The sequence below is a fragment of the Bos indicus genome, chromosome 21 (assembly GCF_029378745.1).
Source record: "Bos indicus isolate NIAB-ARS_2022 breed Sahiwal x Tharparkar chromosome 21, NIAB-ARS_B.indTharparkar_mat_pri_1.0, whole genome shotgun sequence".
Classification (NCBI taxonomy): Eukaryota; Metazoa; Chordata; class Mammalia; order Artiodactyla; family Bovidae; genus Bos; species Bos indicus.
In genome coordinates this window covers 2,592,053-2,611,150 of record NC_091780.1, presented here as the reverse complement: position 1 = coordinate 2,611,150, position 19,098 = coordinate 2,592,053, and the positions used below count along the sequence as shown (strand labels likewise).

General features: G+C 37.2%; 1 protein-coding gene across 7 annotated transcripts in view; it reads left to right on the top strand.

Moving 5' to 3' along the window:
- Window positions 1–19,098, top strand: part of UBE3A (ubiquitin protein ligase E3A) — a 95,192-nt gene that overhangs the window by 45,027 nt on the left and 31,067 nt on the right. The window lies entirely within an intron of this gene.

The window sequence follows — 19,098 nt, the reverse complement described above, 5'->3', positions numbered from 1 at the left end:
AGTGATGTTGAACATTTTTTCATGTGTTTATTGGCCATCTGTTCACCTTCTTTGGAAAAGTGTCTATTTAGATCTGCGCATTTTTTGATTTGGGTTATTTGTTTTTCTGCTATTGAGCTACATGAACTGCTTGTATATTTTGGAGATTAATCCTTTGTCAGTTATTTCATTTGCAGTTATTTTCTCCTGTTCTGAAGGTTGTCTTTTCATCTTGTTTGTGGTTTCCTTTGCTGTGCCAAAACTTTAAATTAGGTCCCATTTGTTTATTTTTGTTTTCATTTCCATTATTCTTTATTCTAGGAGGTGTGACCCTGATAGCTTTTCTTTGGAGTCTGCTCTGGCTGAAATTAATATAGCTACTCTTGCTTTCTTTTGATTATTGTTCGCATGGTATATATTTTTCCTATTTAATTTATATGTGTCTTTATATATAAAGTACAGATAATGCATAATTGGGTCTTGTTTTTTGATCCACTCTGACAATCAGTGGTGAAGAATCCACCTTTCAGTGCAGAAGACATAGGTTCGATCCCTTAGTCAGGAAGATGCCCTAGAGAAGGAAATGGCAACCCCTTCCAGTATTCTTGCCTGGGAAATCCCATGGACAGAGGATCCTGGCATACTTCAGTCCATGGGGTTGCAAAAGGGTCAGATACAACTTTGTGACTAAACAACAACAACGTATACACATACATGAGTAGATACACACACACATATGTACACATAAGTATCATAAACCAAGTACATAGTTGATATTATTTTAAACAACTTGTATGTCTTAGATTAGTTAAGATTAAGAAAAATAAAAGGTTTTCTTTTACTTTTCACTTATTTATCAGTGCTTGTCCTTCTTTATGTAAATCTGAGGTCCCAATCTGTATACTTTTCACTTATTTCTTTATCAGTACTCATCCTTTATGTAAATTTGAGGTTCCAATCTGTATCATTTTCCTTCTCTTTAGAGAATTTCTTCTAACATTCTTGGAAGGCAGGTGTGCTGACAACAAATTCCCTCAAGTTTTATTTGTCAGAGTCTTTATTTCTGCCTCACTCTTACAGAAGAATTTCACAGGGTATAGAATTCTAGGTTGGTATTTTTTTCTTTCTCCATTGCCCCCATCCCCCTTAGTACTTAATGTATTTCATTTCACTCTCCTTTCATGGTTTCTGAGGAAAAGTCAGATGTAATTCCTATGTTTGATATTTTGTAGGTAAGGAATTTTCCTCCTCTGGCTTCTTTCAGATTTTTTTTCTTTATCTTTGATTATCTGTAGTTTGAAAATGGTATCACTAAGTGTAGGGTTTTAGAGTGGGAATTTCTCCTGGTTGGTGTTTTTTGAGCTTCCTGGATCTATAGCTTGGTATCTGATAGTAATTTAAGGACATTTCTCAGTGATTGTTTCAGATATTTCTGATGGTCCTTTCTTCTTTTTCTAGTATTCCCGTTATGTGTGTGTGTTACACTTTTTATAGTGTCCCACAATTGTTAGTCTTTGTTCTCCTTGCTTTTCAATTTTCAAAGATTCTGATGATAATATCTAAGTTCAGAGATTCTTTTCTTAGTTGTTTCCAGTCTACTATTAAGCCCTCAAAAGACATTTAAAAATTCTGTTACAGTGTTTTTGATCTCTAGGTTTGTTTGTTTTGGTTATTTCTTAGGATATCCATCTCTGCTTACATTTACATGCTGTCTACCTTATTCACTGAAAAGATCATATGGTTTTTCCTTTTTAGTCTTACTGATATGGTGAATTACCAAGCCTGCAGTCCTGTGATAATCCAACTTGTGTGTCAGTCAGTCAATCAGTTGGGTCCAATTCTTTGTGACTCCCATGAATTGTAGCCTGCCAGGCTCCTGTCCATGTAATTCTGCAGGCAAGAACACTGGAGTGGATTGCTGTTCCCTTCTCCAGGGGATCTTCCCCACTCAGGGATTGAAGCTGCGTATTCTGCATTGCAGGCAGATTCTTTACCGTCTGAGCCACCAGAGACGCCCTGCTTTATTCATTAAAGCTTAGTAAATTATATATTAACTAGCTCTTAGTTAGTTTAAATTCCTGGTATGATAGTTCCAACATCTCTGCCATTTCTAATTCTTAAGCTTGCTCTGTGGTTGCAAATAGTGTTTTTTGCCTTTTAGTATGCCTTGTAATTTTTTCTTGATAGCTGGCATGATTTCCCAGGTAAACGGAATTGCTGTAATAGGCCATCAGTAATGTGATAGTAAGATGTAAGCGGAAAGAAAGCATTTGATAATATCCCATCAGGATAAAGTATTTTTGCCTGAGGACAGGCCTTGGTAAGAAGAGAGGGCGCTTCACTTCAGTTCAGTTCAGTTCAGTCACTCAGTCGTGTCCGACTCTGTGCGACCCCGTGAATTGCAGCACGCCAGGCCTCCCTGTCCATCACCAACTCAAATCCACGTCTATCGAGTTGGTGATGCCATCCAGCCATCTCATCCTCCGTCGTCCCCTTCTCCTCCTGCCCCCAATCCCTCCCAGCATCAGAGTCTTTTCCAGTGAGTCAACTCTTCGCATGAGGTGGCCAAAATACTGGAGTTTCAGGTTTAACATCATTCCTTCCAAAGAACACCCAGGACTGATCTTGTTTAGAATGGACTGGTTGGATCTCCTTGCAGTCCCAGGGACTCTCAAGAGGGCACTGGTATATCTTGAAATGGTTCCTTTCTCTGCCCCCCCTGCTAGAAGCATGAGAGGAGTTTCCTCAGTACTGGCTCTGAGAACCTGCTCAAGCTCCTTGGGGTAATTCTCATAAAAATTCTGGGGGCTCCCCTATGACTGGCCCCTCCCTCTATGGAGTTTTTAAGTCCAGATTTTCTTAAGGCCGAGCCTGTAGGAGTTTGTCAATTACAGTTAAGGTTTTTCTGTCCTGTCACAGGTTCCTACTTGTGGATCTCTGCTTCAGTAAACTATGACTCCCTGTATTTGCCTGTCTCTCAGTATTAGGGACATTAGGCGTTATGCTCCTCCGTCATTTAGGAATCCAAGAAGAGTTGTGGAGTCCTTTCGTCTCTTCATCTTTTTATTACTGGATTGGAGTAATTACTTTCTAGCTTGTGGAACCAGAAATCAGAAGTTGAGATGTAGCTTAGATGCTCTTTTGTCTGTGGAGTGGAAGAAAAAATTTATATACAACTCCAAATTAAATATACTTATATGTGTTTAAAAATATTTTTGGATTAAATAATGTCTTGAAGTACATTCTGAAGTAAAAGATACAAAATAAAGGTGGCTCTTCTGTTTCCAGGATTCCCTCCTGGGTTCTGACACCATGTTCTTGCTGTCCAGATTGAGCCTTTGCATGCATCTTTGTGTGCCTCTGATACGCCTAAGGAACTGGGAGGTATCCTGATACCTGCCTCCCTTCGTGGTTAAGTACTAGAAAAAAATAGTTAATTGACACTGCTTTCTAGACAGTATCAGGAGAGGAAATGAAGAATCCTCACTGAATTTCTGAAATTTGCTAGGTTCTGAGAACGTAACTGTAGATAAATGGTCAAATCGTGTGTCTCAGGGAGCTTACCATGTAATTAATAGGCACTTATTATAAAGTGTACTGAAAATAGGTACAGGTTACTGTGGGAGCAGCAGTCATGATCCTGAAATGATACTAAGCTGAATCTTTAAATAGAAGGAGATATGCTTCTGGTTCATAGTAGGGATGAATGCCTCTGACTGAGTCTTCTCAGAAGGCAGAGTGAGCACAGCCCTGTTATTTTGTTGAAGTACTCCAGCGAAGCAGTTTTTGGGATCAGTGTGAATTTGCGTTTTATTATATTGTACATGTCCTTAAAAGATTTTAAGAATTGTTAGTGGGAATAATTTACAGTCCTTCTCCTAGAATACTTTGTGAGGATTAAAGGCCATAGTGGGCAAAAACCACTCACTATGTTAATGAATTTTTATTGTTTTTGTTATTTCAGCTCGTAACAGTACCTTTTACTCAGGTGCCCATCCCAGAAAACCTGTGTATTCAGCTTTTTCTATTCATTACCTCTGCATATACATCTTTTAAATGTTTCTTCCATCAGTTTCCTTTTCTTTCCTGCTACTTCTTCACTCTTTGTCTGGTCTCTAATAGTAGTCATTACCCAACTAGATTGCCTGCCTCCAGTTTTGCCAATTTTGGTCCCAGTTTACAGCATGGAATTATCATAAAGGCAGATTTGACTTAGTCATTGACTTACTTAAAACCCTTTAATGACTCCTGCTGCAGATGTTCTTATCTAGTGGTTTATGAAAAGTGTGTGAATATTCTGAAACTTCTTGCCAGATGAAGTATATGTGTATTTTTATGGGAAGAAAGTTACTGACCTTTGTTAGATTACTCCTCTGCTGGCTAAAATCTGAATTCCTTATCATGTCTTAAAAATTCTCCCATAATCTGGCCTCTCCCTGCCTTTGCTTAGTCTTTGAGTCCTTCCTTGAACTTTATGCTACTGAACTGCATCCAGTGGTCTTAAGATCTTGTTCTCAGACTCTTCTGCCTTCACTCACTCATTTCTCTCTTATCTGAAACAGTCTTCCTACCCTCTTTGTCATCTGTTCCCCAGTCATCCTTTGCAATTCATCTTGGCTAAATTGCCTCTTTTTATATTGCCATACCTCCTGAGTCCCTGTGATGTTAAAAATCTTCTGGGTTCCTTCTACCCCCCACCCCTTAAACAGTTCCCTGAAGAAAGAGCCCATAAAAAATAGCCATAAGATCTGAAATAATAGTTCTGTTTTCTCAGGCAGAGTTTGAAATATACTGAAGAAGACATTTGGAAGTAATCAGGTATTGCTAAAGCCTTGAAAGATGAAAATCTCCAAAGAGAAATACAAAAGAGAAAATGTCTAATGGCTTGTCCCTGGGGAGTATAAGCATTTCTAGAGGAAGGGAAGCATCTGAAGAACAGCCAGAGAGAAAGGAAGTCAGGAAAACAGTGTCCTGAAAGCCCATAGTCAGTAAATTCCAAAAGACCTACATTTCTTAGCAAGGTTACATAAATTTGATATGTAGTTTTAAGTTTGATATAGCCCCATTTGGCTATTTTTGCCTTTGTTGCCTGTACTTTTGGTGTCATACCAAAGAATTCATTGTCCAAATCTCATGTCCTTTAACCATTCCCTTATGTTTTCTTCTAGGAGTTTTGTAGTTTCAGCTTGTATATTTAGGTTGATCCATTTTTAGCTAACTTGTATATTGTATTGTATAAACTAAGGGTCCAGCTTCATTCTTTGTGTGGGGATATTCAGTTTCCCAGCAGCACTTGAGGAGACTGTTCTTTCCACATTGTATACCTTTGGTACCTTTGTTGAAGATCATTTGACTGTTAGGTTTTAAGGGTTTATTTCTGGATTCTCTGTTATGTTCCATTGGTTTGTATGTCTTGTCTTTATACCAGTACCATGCTGTTGTGGTTACTGTAGCTTTGTAAAGATGTTTTGAAATCAGGAATTGGAAGCCTCTCGCATTGTTTTCTTTCTCAAGATTATTTTTGCTACTTGGCATACTTTGAGATTCCATATGAATTTTAGGATTGTTTTTTCCCATTTCTGAGAAAATATCATTGGGATTTTGATAGGGATTAAATTGAATCTTTAGATTTCTTTGGGTAGTATGGACCTTTTAATAGCACTTCAGTTTTGCAGTTGATGAACACAGGATACTTGTTTGTGTCTTTAGTTTCTTTCAGCAGTGTATTGTCATTTTCAGTGTACTAGTCTTTGGCCTCCTTCAGTAAGTCTGTCCATAAGAATTTTATTTTTGATGCTGGTATGGAGGGGAATATTCTCTTAAAGAATTTTATTTTTGATGCTGGTATGGAGGGGAATATTCTCTTAATTTCCTTTTCAAGTTGTTCATTGTTAGTTCATAGAAACAAAACTGATTTTTGCATCCTGCAGCTTTACCAAATTCATTTATTAGTTCTAACAGTTTGTGTGTGTGTGTGTGTGCGTGTGTGTGTGTGTGCGATCTTTATGGTTTCCTGTGGGCAGAGATAATTTTGTTTCTTCCTTTCCTATTTGGATGCTTTCTTTGGTTTTACTTATCTGAATGCACTGACTAGGATTGCCAGGAATCCTGTGTTGAAAACAAATGACGAGAGCAGGCATCCTTGCCTTGTTGGTGATCTTAGAGGGAAAGCTGTTAGTTTTTCACCATTGGGCATGATACTGACTGTGGACTTTTTATATGGCCCTTATTATGTTGAGGTAATTCCTTTTGTGTCTAGTTTGACTTTTTGTTATGAAAGGGTGTTTGTCAAATGCTTTTCTGCATCAGTTGAGATGATCATGTTATTTTTGTCCTTCATTTTGGCAGTTTGGTATATGACATTGACTGATGTTCATACGATGAAACATCCTTAACATTCCAGGAATATATCCCACCTGGTGGTGGTGTATAACTTGAAAGTGTCAGATTTTACTTCCTAGTAATTTATTGATTTTTGCAGTGGCACCCCACTCCAGTACTCTTGCCTGGAAAATCCCATGGACTGAGGAGCCTGGTAGGCTGCAGTCCATGGGGTCGTGAAGAGTCGGACAAGACTGAACAACTTCACTTTCACTTTTCACTTTCATGCGTTGGAGAAGGAAATGGCAACCCACTCCAGTGTTCTTGCCTGGAGAATCCCAGGGACGGGGGAGCCTGGTGTGCTGCCATCTATGGGGTCGCACAGAGTTGGACACGACTGAAGCGACTTAGCAGCAGCAGCATCCGTATTCATCAGGGTTATTGGTGTGTATTTTTCTTGTCTCATATGTCTCTCATTTTGGCATCAGGATTATGCTGGTCTCATAGGTAAATTTGGAAGGGTATCCTTCTCTTCATTTTTGGGGACGAGTTTGAGAAGGATTGGTGTTAATTCTTTAAATCTTTGGTAGAATTCTCCAGTGAAACTATCTTGTTCTGGACTTTTGTAGAAATATATACTCATTTTCTTTTAAGGTTATTCAGCTCATTGGTGTATCTTGTTGTTAGTGGTCTCTAAAGACGTTTTCTATTTTTGTGGCATCATCATAATTTATCTTCTTTCATCTGATTTTGAAAATTTGAGTTTTTTCTTGGTTTAGCAAATGATTTGATGATTTTCTTGAAATTCCGCCCAAACAACTGTCATTGGTTAGTTTTTCTCTTCGTCTGTGCTCTATTTCATTTCTTTGTAATCTTCATTGTTGTCCTTCTAACTTTGAATTAGTTTGTTTTTTTGGTTACTTGAGGTCTAAAATTAGGTTGTTGATTTGAAGTCTTTTCTCTTTTTTAATGTGGGTGTTTACCACTCTGAAGTTCCCATGCTTCTGCTTCGTCCCATACATTTTGGTATGCTGTATTTCATAGTTGTTTCTTTCAAGGTATTCTGTAATTTTTTTTTTTTCTTTCTGATTTCTTCTTTGACCCATTGGTTGTTCAGACTATGTTGTTTAGTTTCCATAGTGGCTAGTTTCAAGTTTTCCTTTTAATTGTGATTTTTTATTTCATTCTGTTGCAGTTGGGAAGGACACAGTATGATCACCGTTTTCTGAAATTTTGCTAAGATTGTTTTGTGGCGTGGCATGTGCTCTTTCCTGGAAAACGTCTCATGTGCAATTGAGGAATTGGAGGTTCTGCTGTTGTTTTGTGCAACGTCTTTTATTTGATTGTTAGGTCCATTTGTTCTATTATAGTGTTCAAGTCCTTTGTCTCCCAAATGATTTTGTCAGGTAGATATATATATAAATATATATATGGAAAGTGAGGTACTAAAATGTCCTGCTATAATTGTTACTGTTTCTTCCTTCCATCAGTCAATGTTTCCTTAATTTATTTCAGTGCTCTGCGTGTATATTTTTAGTTGTATCTTTCTGGTGAATTGATCATTTTTTAAAAATTACATGTTATGTCCGTTGTTTCTTAATGACAGTTTTTAACTTATAGGTCTTTATTTTCTCATATATTATCTGCCTTCTTTCAGTTATCACTTGCATAGTATGTTTTTTCTTTATTTCACTTTCAACTTGTGTATGTATGTCCTTGTATCTGTAAAGTAACTCTTTTGTATACAGCATTTAGTTGGTGTCTTGCTGATAGTGTTCTTGACGCCAGTTGTCATTGTATCTCACTGTGCACACTGCTTATTGAACCCATGGTAGACAAGGCACAAGTGGGGAAACTGGAAGAAAACTCAAGGAGCCATAGGAATTGCGGACCCATTTATTCTTTATTCTTGTCTGGCTGGCACAGCAGCCGTAGCAGCAGAACTGCTATACTCTCCTCTTGTGGCTGGTCCTACGGGCACAGCCGTGACGCAGCAGTAATGCTGCCGCTTTCTAGGTGGAGCTTACAAGTGCCAACAGCACAAAGTAGCCTGTGACCAAGCAGTGCCTCGTGACACTCATGCATAGTGCGATCAGTGATCTCAGCTGCCGCGCACTCACTGTTTACAAAACTTGGGGCAAGAGAGCCTGAACATGCTGTCTTGGCTAATTTACTCTCTTCCCTACGGTTGGGGTTTTTTTTTTTTTTTTTTTTTTTAACTTAGTAACCCATTTAGCTGTTCTGTATCTTTTGATTAGGAGTTTAATTCATTAATATTTAAAGTACTGATAGGAAAGAAAGAATTTATTATTGCCATCATGCTAATTGTTTTTTGTATATCGTATAATTATTTTTTCCCTTTTTTCCTGTGAGATGTCTTCCTTTGTGTTTTTTTTTCTTATAGTGACATGCTTTGATTCCTTTCTTTGTGCGTCTTTTATAAGTATTTTCTTTGTGTTTGTGTGCTAAGTCATTTTGATTCTGTCTGACTCTTTGTGACCCCATGGACTGTAGCCTGCCAGGCTCCTCTGTGCATGGAATTTTCCAGGCAAGAATACTGGAGTGGGTAGCCATTCCCTTCTCCAGGGGATCTTCCCCACCCAGGGATTGAACCTGTGTTTCCTGTGGCTGCTATTACAGGCAGCTTCTTTACCACTGAGTCACTGGGGGAGCTGGTGTTTACCATTGTGTTCATCACGGTGATTACATAACATCTTTCAGTGGTAGTGATGTATTTTAAACAAATAATTATTTCAGTTGGATACAAAAACTGGATATGTTTTTCCTTTTTGTTATGACATAAATCACACCTTTTTGTATTTCCTATCCATTAACATATAGCTGAGTTTTAAAAAAATACTTATTTATTTATTTGACTGTGTCAAGTGCTAGCTACAGCACTCAGAATGTTTGTTGCATCGTGTTGGATCTTTTGTTGTGGTTCATGGACTCTCTAGTTGTGATGCGTGGGCTTAGTAGTGGCGGCACAAGAACTTAGTTGCTTGGCAACAGCTGGAATCTTAGTTTCCTAACCAGGGTTGAATCTGTGTCCTCTGTCTTGTCAGGTGGTTTCCTAACCACTGGACTGCCAGAGAAGCCCTTAGAGTTGAGTTTTTTTTTTTTTTAATGTTGCTCTGTTTTAACTCTACCTGAATATAAAGTGATATACTCATCACCATTGCAGTATTACAGGATTCTATGTTTGTCTATAAATTTACCTTTACCAGAAGGCTTTATATTTTCAGATGCTGTTTTATTGTGTATCCTTTTGCATTTCTTGTAAGGCAGGTTTAATGGGGATGAACTAGCTCAGCTTTTTTTTTTATGCTACAAGGTCTTTATATCTCCTTTGCATTTAAAGTCAGTTTTGCCAAATAATAGTGTTTTTAGTTGGAAGTTACTTATCTCCAGCACTGTGAATATGTCATCCTACTCCTTTCTGGCCTGCAAAGATTTCTGCTGCTAAGTCTATTTATAGTCTTATGATAGCTTCCTTGTGTGTGACCAGTTGTTTCTGTTTGGTTGCTTTCAGGATTCTTTATTTTTTATTTTGCATCTTACTATGTGCCTCTTTGCTGCTGCTGCTAAGTCGCTTCAGTTGTGTCCGACTCTGTGCGACCCCATAGATGGCAACCCATCAGGCTCCCCTGTCTCTGGGATTCTCCAGGCAAGAACACTGGAGTGGGTTGCCATTTCCTTCTCCAATGCATGAAAGTGAAAAGTGAAAGTGAAGTCGCTCAGTCGTGTCCGACTCTTCATCCTAATTGGAGTCCTTTGAGCCTCTTAAAATTAGATGTCCGTTTTCTTCCTCAGATTTGGGAAGCATTTGGCTATTAGTTTTTCATTTAGCTTGCTTCATTCTCTCTTCTCTAGCTGGTATTCCCCAGTGCATGTGTTGGTCAGCTTGATGATATTCTATCCCGTAAGTCCCTTTGACTTTCTTCACTTTTCTTCTTTTTGTTTTTTTTTGCTTTTTTTCATTCTGACTCAGGAATTTCAAAGACTCACCCGTAAAGTTCATTGATTTTTTTTTTTTTTCTTCTGCTTGATCAAATCTGCCATTGATCCCCTCTTGTGAATTTTTCAATTCAGTTATTATATTCTTCAGCTCTAGAATTTTTTTTGGTTCTTTTTTTGTCTTGTCTTTTTGTTGATGTTCTCATTTTGTTCATGCATCATGATTTCATCTAGTTTTTTATTTATGTTCTGTTGTACTTTGTTTCCTAATGGCAATTATACTGAATTTTTTTGTCATTTTAATTTGTAGAACTCTTATTTGTTTAAGGTCATTTTCTAGAACTTTATTTTGTTCATTTGACTGGGTCATGATTCTGTTTTTTGTGTGTCTTGTTGTTGTGGATTTTGCATTTAGAAAACACCTTCTCTCCCATTCTTCATGGACTGGCTTCATAGAGGAGAGGATCACATCATTCGGCGTAGCTAGAGAATCTTGGTACCTCTAAAATCTTTTAGGGGGTGCTTTTTCTCTGGACTTGTCCTTGTAATTTCTCAATTGAAGGGGTTTATTATTGGTTGTTTTTTTCAAGAGTGTATAGTCTTTTGCCCTCTCTTGTGTCTTTCTGTCTCATTTAAGGTTCTCTGGGTCTACAGCAAGCCAGAGACCTGCCATTTGTTTTCCCTTAGCATCCAGTGTATGCTGGGTCCAGTTCTCTGAGTTAGGCTAGACAGAAACTAGTCCCTTATACAGCCCCTAGAAAAACTGGAATGTTGGACATAATTCTCTCTCTCTCTCTCTCTCTTTTTTTTTTCCCCCTTATCAAGGGTGATGCTGTAAGTTAGGCTTTTCATCACTATTGTGAACTGTGCTACTTGGGGAGAGGTTGAGGCAGTTGATATGGAATAACTTTTCTTACACATTTCTGGCTGGTTTAGTCTTTGAGTTTGCTGGGGGTACCTGCAGCTTTCTAACTGGTTTCAGAGCTCTCAAAAAAGTTTTGGCATCACATATAAGTCAGAGTTTCTGTGTGAGAATCTGGTGCTTCCTTTTTCTCTATTCTGCTGACTCAATTCTGGTTAGCTGGTTAGTTTTTTATCTTTTTTCAGATAATTTAGTAGTTGTACAGTTCAGTTAATGGAGAAATATACCTATGGGTTCATTTATCATCTATACAAAACTAACTTTGATACATATTAAATAATCTTTAGTATAAATTAAAATATCTGTCTTAATAATTTTTTCACCCTAACATTGAAAGAACTCTAGGTGTTTTCTCAGCAGTGTATATTAAATTCTATTAAGTTTTTAAATAACTCCAAGGTTTTCTGAGCTCCCTAACAAAAAGATTATTTTATAGGTGATCTAGCTATCTAAATTGCAAAATAGCCAGCCAGCCAGATCTTTATCACAGAAATTACAGCATATTGCCTGATCCATGGTAGACACTCAAGTGTATAATTAGTCATGGGACAAGTTTTGTCTTGATTGTCTTTGAATCAGAAATAGAAATCAAAGATCGTATTTCATGATCATCACAGAGAATTAGTAGTTGCTCTGCAGCAGTGCCAGCATGTGCTTTGTATTCCTTTCCTTTTCAGATCTTAATTGGAGGGAGATGGATGGATATATTTTATTGTTTGTGTGTTATACTTCACTCTAAAATGTCACGCTGTTTAAAAAAACCAAAAGGTTTTTTAAGATGAGTAATTTTATATAAGTTTATTCTACAGTTTCTGTGTATACTGTGTAAGAAACTATTTAGGCAGTGAGATTATAAACCTCAGAAAAGAGTACTCAGGAGTTATTGTTGAATATATTTCTAAAGTAAAATATACCAATTTAAGTAAAAACTTTTTGGTGAAAACTATATCTTATTCTGTAGTTAATGGTTTGTTGTTTGGATCATGGTAATAATGAGTTCATGATTCAAATAATTTAATAATTCATTCAGGTCCATTGTAACAGACACTACCTTAAACCTGATCATAGCTGTGTCACAGTTGTTTTTTCATTGGATCTGTTTCTATAAGGCCTACTAATATCTAGGATAACATTGGTCATTCTTAAAATTTTTTTATGTTAAGTAAAACTTTGGGAAAGGGGATGGCACATTTACAGAGGTAATATCTTAAAAGAAACAAAGGTGTTCTGCTTACTTTGATGCTAGTAAACAGTGGTTACTAGCTTTATAGACTGATGATACAAGTCTTGGGCCCTTTGTGTTTTATCTCTGACGTCTTGATTCCTCACATCATCATTTGATTTTATTTTCAGTTATAGTCCTTAGACTTAACATTCACATGTTCTTTTGATCTTTGCCTTTTTATCGCCTTTCATTATTCTGTACTTTGTCCACCAGTAGTTTTTAGGTTGCAGTCACAGTACTGATTCTTTTAAGCTCTATCATTCCTTTTAATTTTAATTCCAGTCTTGTTTGCTCATTGTTCACTGATACATCTTCACTTTCTGACAGTTGTTGTTGTTGTTTTTTTTTTTTTTACCGGTCACACCATGCAGCATGCTGAATCTTAGTTCCCCAACCAGGGATCAAATACACGCCCCCTGCATTGGGAGTGTGGAGTCTTAACCACTCAGGGACGTCCCCTGATAGTTGCTGTTTATTTCATTGCCTTTGTTCTTGTATTCATTGTTTATTTTCCAGCTTCCTATTAAGTTCAATTTAAGATCATTTTCAACTTTCATGTTATATTGCTGGCAGTTGTTTCAGTGGTTCTGATGTCAGTGGTTTGCTGTTGGTACAGGAACATTAGCATACTTTCCTCGTATTTGTTTCCTTAATAGACAAATTAAGTTGTTGTACATAATGTGATCAGAGTATAACTCTTATTATTATAGGGTTTTTTGGGTTTTTTTGTTTCTGTTAAATACTGGACTGTTCCAAAAACTGAGTCAGCAAATGTGGTATTTGTGTCATTGATGGTGATGGTTTTCCTTTTCCTTCATTGATGGCTGAAACCATTCCCTCTGCTGTTTATTTGATCTGTTCTCTAAAAAAGTTGCAATATGGCAACAGTATTTTCCCTGCATGATTTAAAAATTTACAAACAAGCAGATAAGTTGATGCCATGTGCCCGTCATCTTTGTTGTTGCTCAGTCATGGCTGACTCTTTGTGACCCCATGAGCTGTAGCATGCCAGGTTTCCCTGTCCTTCACCATTTCCCAGAGGTTGTTCAAATTCATGTCCATTGAGTCAGTGGTGCCATCCAACCATCTTATCTTCTGTCTTCCCCTTCTCCTCCTGCCTTCAATCTTTCCCAACATCAGGGTCTTTTCCAGTGAGTCAGTTCTTCGCATCAGGTGGCCAAATTATTGGAGCTTCAGCATCAGTCCTTCCAATGATTATTCAGGACTGATTTCCTTTAGGATTGACTGGTTGGATCTCCTTGCAGTCCAAGGAATTCTCAAGAGTCTCCTCCAACACCACAGTTCAAAAGCATCAATTCTTTGGTGCTCAGGTTTCTTTATAGTCCAACTCTCACATCCATACATGACTACTGGAAAAACCATATCTTTGACCATATGGACCTTTGTTGGCAAAGTAATATCTTTGCTTTTTAATATGCTGTCTAGGTTGGTCATAGCTTTCCTTCCAAGGAGCAAGAGTCTTTTAATTTCATGGCCGCAGTCACCATCTGCAGTGATTTTGGAGCCCAGAAAAATAAAGTCAGCCACTGTGTCCACTGTTTCCCCATCTATTTGCCATGAAGTGATGGGACCATACGCCATGATCTTGAATGTTGAGCTTTAAGCCAACTTTTTCACTCTCCTCTTTCACTTTCATCAAGAGGCTTTTTAGTTCCTCTTTGCTTTCTTCCATAAGAGTGGTGTCATCTGCTTATCTGAGGTTATTGATATTTCTCCTTGCAGTCTTGTTTCCAGCTTGTGCTTCATCCAGCCCAGTATTCCACATGATGTACTCTGCATATAAGTTAAATAAACGTGGTAACAATATGCAGTCTTGATGTACTTCTTTGCCTATTTGTAACCAATCCATTTGTTCCGTGTCTGTTTCTAACTGTTGCTTCTTGACCTGCATACAGGTTTCTCAGGAGGCAGGTAAGGTGGTCTGATAGTCCCATCTCTTGAAGAATTTTCCACAGTTTGCTGTGATCCACATAGTCAAAGGCTTTAGCATAATCAGTGAAGCAGAAGTAGATGTTTTTCTGGAACTCTGTTGTGATCCAACAGATGTTGGCAATTGGATCTCTGGTTCCTCTGGCTTTTCTAAATCCAGCTTGAACATCTGCAGGTTCTTGGTTCATGTACTGTTGAAGCCTTGCTTGGAGCATTTTGAGCACTGCTTTGCTAGCATGTGAGATGCGTGCAGTTGTGTGGTAGTTTGAACGTTCTTTGGCTTTGCCTTTCTTTGCAATTTGGAATGGAAACTGACCTTTTCCAGTCCTCTGGCCACTGCTGAGTTTTTCAAATTTGCTGGCATGTTGAGTGCAGCACTTTCACAGCATCATCTTTTAGGATTTGAAGTAACTCAGCTGGACTTTCATCACCTCTACTAGAATTTTTCATCTCATTTGTCATCTAGATTCTGTTTTTATTATTTACATTGCTTTGTCACATATCTATCCCTCTACTTTTATTCATCAATCCATCTTTTTTATCCCCATACATTTCAGTCACTGACATCCCTTTCCCTGAAGGTGAAACCATTCTTAAAAAGATTTCTGCCACGTTTTCTAGAGTAACTTGCCCTCCACATACGATTTATTCCATAGAACATTTACTTGTAGGACTGTCTTACTGATTCATAGAAATAAGGTAAGTCAGTGGGAAGTACTGTTTTAAATGTGTTAAGTAATGTCAAGAGTCAAGATCATTGAGAGCACTCTCACTAGATGGTTTCACAGGATTTGATAAGAAAAAGTACCTTTAATAAAAAGTCAGTATGTTATAAAGTACTTGGTTTCTTTTTTTTTGCATAAAATAAAAGTAAGATGTAAGGAAATTATAGAAAGTAAGCCAGAACCCATCTTGAGATAGTTTTGAATGACCTATAATGTGTCACTGAAGGAACCAATAGGGAAAAGACCTTTCTTCATATCTTTCCTGTTTTCTTATTTTCTTCCTCCTCTTTCTCTCTCCTTGTCCCTTCTTTATCTTTCCTTTCCTCCCTCCCTCTTTTCTTCACATTTGAGGGAGTTATGCATTTTATTGCACTGATTTGCTGATTGAACAGAGTGAGGAGGTCACGTGATTGGATGGAAGCATCACTGGAGGGCACAATCTCTAAATTAAGAGTTGGGAAATTGTTTCTCTCATGGCCTGGTGGTATTTATTTTAGGATCTGCAGGCTAGACTGTACAATCTCTGAAAACTACTCGGCTGTGCTGCTTTAGTGTGCAAACAGCAGTAGGCAACATGTAAATCAATGAGCATGGTTATGTTCTAAGTAAGACTTTGTGGATGCTAAAATTTGAACTTCATGTAATTTTACATGTCACACGATTTAATTTTTTTAACTGACTTTCTCAACCATTTAAAATTTAGTAACAATTCTTAGTCTACAAAGCTTTTTAAAAAAAGCAGGTGACAGATTTGGTCCGTGATCTTTGAATTGGTAACTCTTTGTGTATAGGGATTAATCTTGTACAGGTTATTTACCAAAATGTCATTATTAGCATACACATTTCCCAATGTCAAGACCTTTTTTTTTTTTTTAATATGCTCTTAATTAGATGGGGATACAGAATTCTGTACAGCTAATTCCAGGTGTCAGTGAAGTGAGGGAAGAAGAAAAATACTTGATATGGTTGATCCCACTGATAACATGGAGATTCTGGCTTGGCCTTTCAGTCTTGTCTCATCAGTCTAGCTGCTGTTTCTAAGTCTTGGGGCAGAGAAGCGGATCAAATAGAGGGGCCTACTCCTAAATCTCTTCTTAATGGTATTAAACGCCCAAGGTTTGGAGTCAAACCTAGATTCAGATCTCTTATAAGATGGGTGACTAGTTATGTAACTCCTCTGAGCATAATACAGACTTTTAGGATGGTAGTAACAATTAAAACAATAATGGTGGCTAACACTTTTGGCTAACACTTTGTGCTTAAACTGTGTGCTATGCAGTGTTCTAAGGACTTTTTATACATATAGTAACTCATTCAGTTCTCTCACAACCATAATAATTGTATATACCATCATTTTTAAAATGAGGAAACTGAGACACAGGAGATTTTAAAAAACGTATTCAGGGTCACATAGTTACTAAGTGGCAGAGCCATCATGTGAACTTGGACAGTCTGGCCTGAGTGTGAGCTTTTAACTTACAGGGTTTACTATCTTCCAAAGTGAGAGTATCTGTAAAATGCCTAACATGTAGGTCTTCAAAAAATAGATATGTTTACTTTGCTGAATAGAGTGCTACCTGTTCCTCAAGAAGCTTGTGTTCTTGTGTGATGCCAGATATTCCATAAATATGAGATTCAAATTATGGCTTTTCAGAATGCATTTTACTTTTTTCAGTTACATACTATTTATAGGATATTTTTTTCCATATAAGTTTTTTAGTACTACTATTGTTAAGAATTGAAATTGAAATGTATCACCTTCTGTAAGGCAGTATGGTCGACTTAGACTCTGAAGCTGGAAGGCCTCTGGACTCCTGTTTTTATCCAAGTTCTGCAGTTACCTTTGTGTGACCTTGGATACATGGTTTGACTCTGTGTCCCTTTTTGGCTGTAGACTGATGATAATCCTCAGAGTCATGGAACTCAGCTGAGATAACCTGTGTTATGGTGCCTAGCAGTGTGTCCAGTATGATACCAGCTATTCAATAAATGCTAGTACTTTGCTCACCTCCCTGTTATAGGGAGCCTTAAAGATTGGAAACTGAGGCCCAATAGTACAGCTGCTTTGAGACTTAGAGCCAGTTTTCTGACTTCTCAGTCTTGTTCTGTTTTTGGTGTTCACACTTGTTTATGCATTACATTAAAAAGAATTATGTATATGACTTTTTTTTTTTTTAAGGACAAAACCCAACATTCTTACTAAAAATAGCTAAATTATTTTTGGTATTTTGAACTTTGAAACTAATCTTTAAAAAATCATATTGATAATTTAGTAAACCTGGAAGCCATTCAAATCACATATATGAAGTTTTAAGACCACTAACATTTCCCCTTTCATATGCATTAATTTTAATAAAGTACTGTTATAGAAAAAATAACTTCCAAGCAACATGATAGAATAATTTTAAAAACCCATCCAATCACATTCAGAGAAATGGCTATTAACACTTTGAAATAAAAAAGGCTAATTATGACAGTACTTTGTAACTGACTTTTACAATTAAAATATCAATTAATGTTATCTATGCTAAATTCAGATCTTGATAATTTTTATTTGTTCCATTGTGTGGATGGATGGTTATCAGTTCTTTTTAGCAATCTCCTATTTTTATGGTATGTCAGTTTTTTCCCAGGCTTTATAGAAACATCGTATTTTGCAAAACTGTCCTATTTCACCAAAAATGGGATCTTTGGTTCATATGGTTGATCCTCGTATTCATTTTTAAGACTTTTGATGTATGTTAATAATTTTCTGCCAGAAAGAAAATGCGTATTTATTTATATTCTCACAAGGGAAAGCTATTGCATTTTTGAAGAAGCAGCAATATGTGGCATAAATCTTATAGATCCTTTTTTTCTCTTTACATGTTGTCACTTTAATATTTTGCACAGTAATATATTTGGAATAATATTTTAATTTTCAGGAGTGGAATTATTTATAACTGCATATAATAATATATCTCAAGTGATGTTCATGCAGTTTTTAAGAGCATTTTGTGGGTTTTTCTTTTTTCCTCTATTTGCATGTAGTAAGTGGTAAATTTGCGTGGAACATCTGAAAAACAGAGCGGCAGAATGAATTGAATGTGTTTATTACTGTTTGTCACTTAACTTGATAGTTTAGAGACAAAGTCCTACTTTTGAGAGAAAATTGAAGTTACTAATGTGTCCCTTATTTGTCTTCTTGTGAGTTGTTCCCTTTCTCATGATTAACAAGATGTATCTCACGATTAACAAGATTTAAACTAATACTGTTTGCCATTTAGTCCTACATGTTTGTGAGATAATTGTAAGAACATCTTAAGAATTAAATTAGGTAAATTATTTTTTTCTAGTTATGATTATTTGATGTTTTTATTCCTACATGTGTATTTGGAACCAAAAAGAATAGCTATGAATTATGGTTTTTTTTTAATTCAGTAGACTACTCAAAGTTATGGTCATCTTATAACATCAATAGTAGTAGAAGTATATAGATCTTAAGATTTGAATAAACCGTAAAGATAGAAATCTAGTCCAGCTTCTTACTTGATGAAATAACCCCTTCTTCAGTATTCTTGCTGGGCTTCCCTGGATGGCTCAAATGGTAAAGAGTTTACCTGTAATACAGGAGACCCGGGTTCAATCCCTAGATCGGAAATACCCACTGGAGAAGGAAATGGCAACCCACTCCAGTTTTCTTGCCTGGAGAATTCTATGGACAGAGGAGCCTGGTGGGCTACAGTCTCCTGATTACAGTCAGTTCAGTTCAGTTCAGTTGCTCAGTTGGGTCCAACGTTTGGTGACTCCATGGACTGCAGCATGCCAGGCCTCCCTGTCCATCACCAGTTCCCAGAGCTTGCTCAAACTCATGTCTGTCGAGTCAGTGATGCCATTCAACCATCTCATTCTCTGTCGTCCCCTTCTCCTCCTGCCTTCAGTCTTTCCAAGCATCAGGGTCTTTTCCAGTGAGTCGGTTCTGCAGCCTACAATGAGTCAGCCTGCAACGAGTCAGTGAGTTGCAAAGAGTCGGACATTAC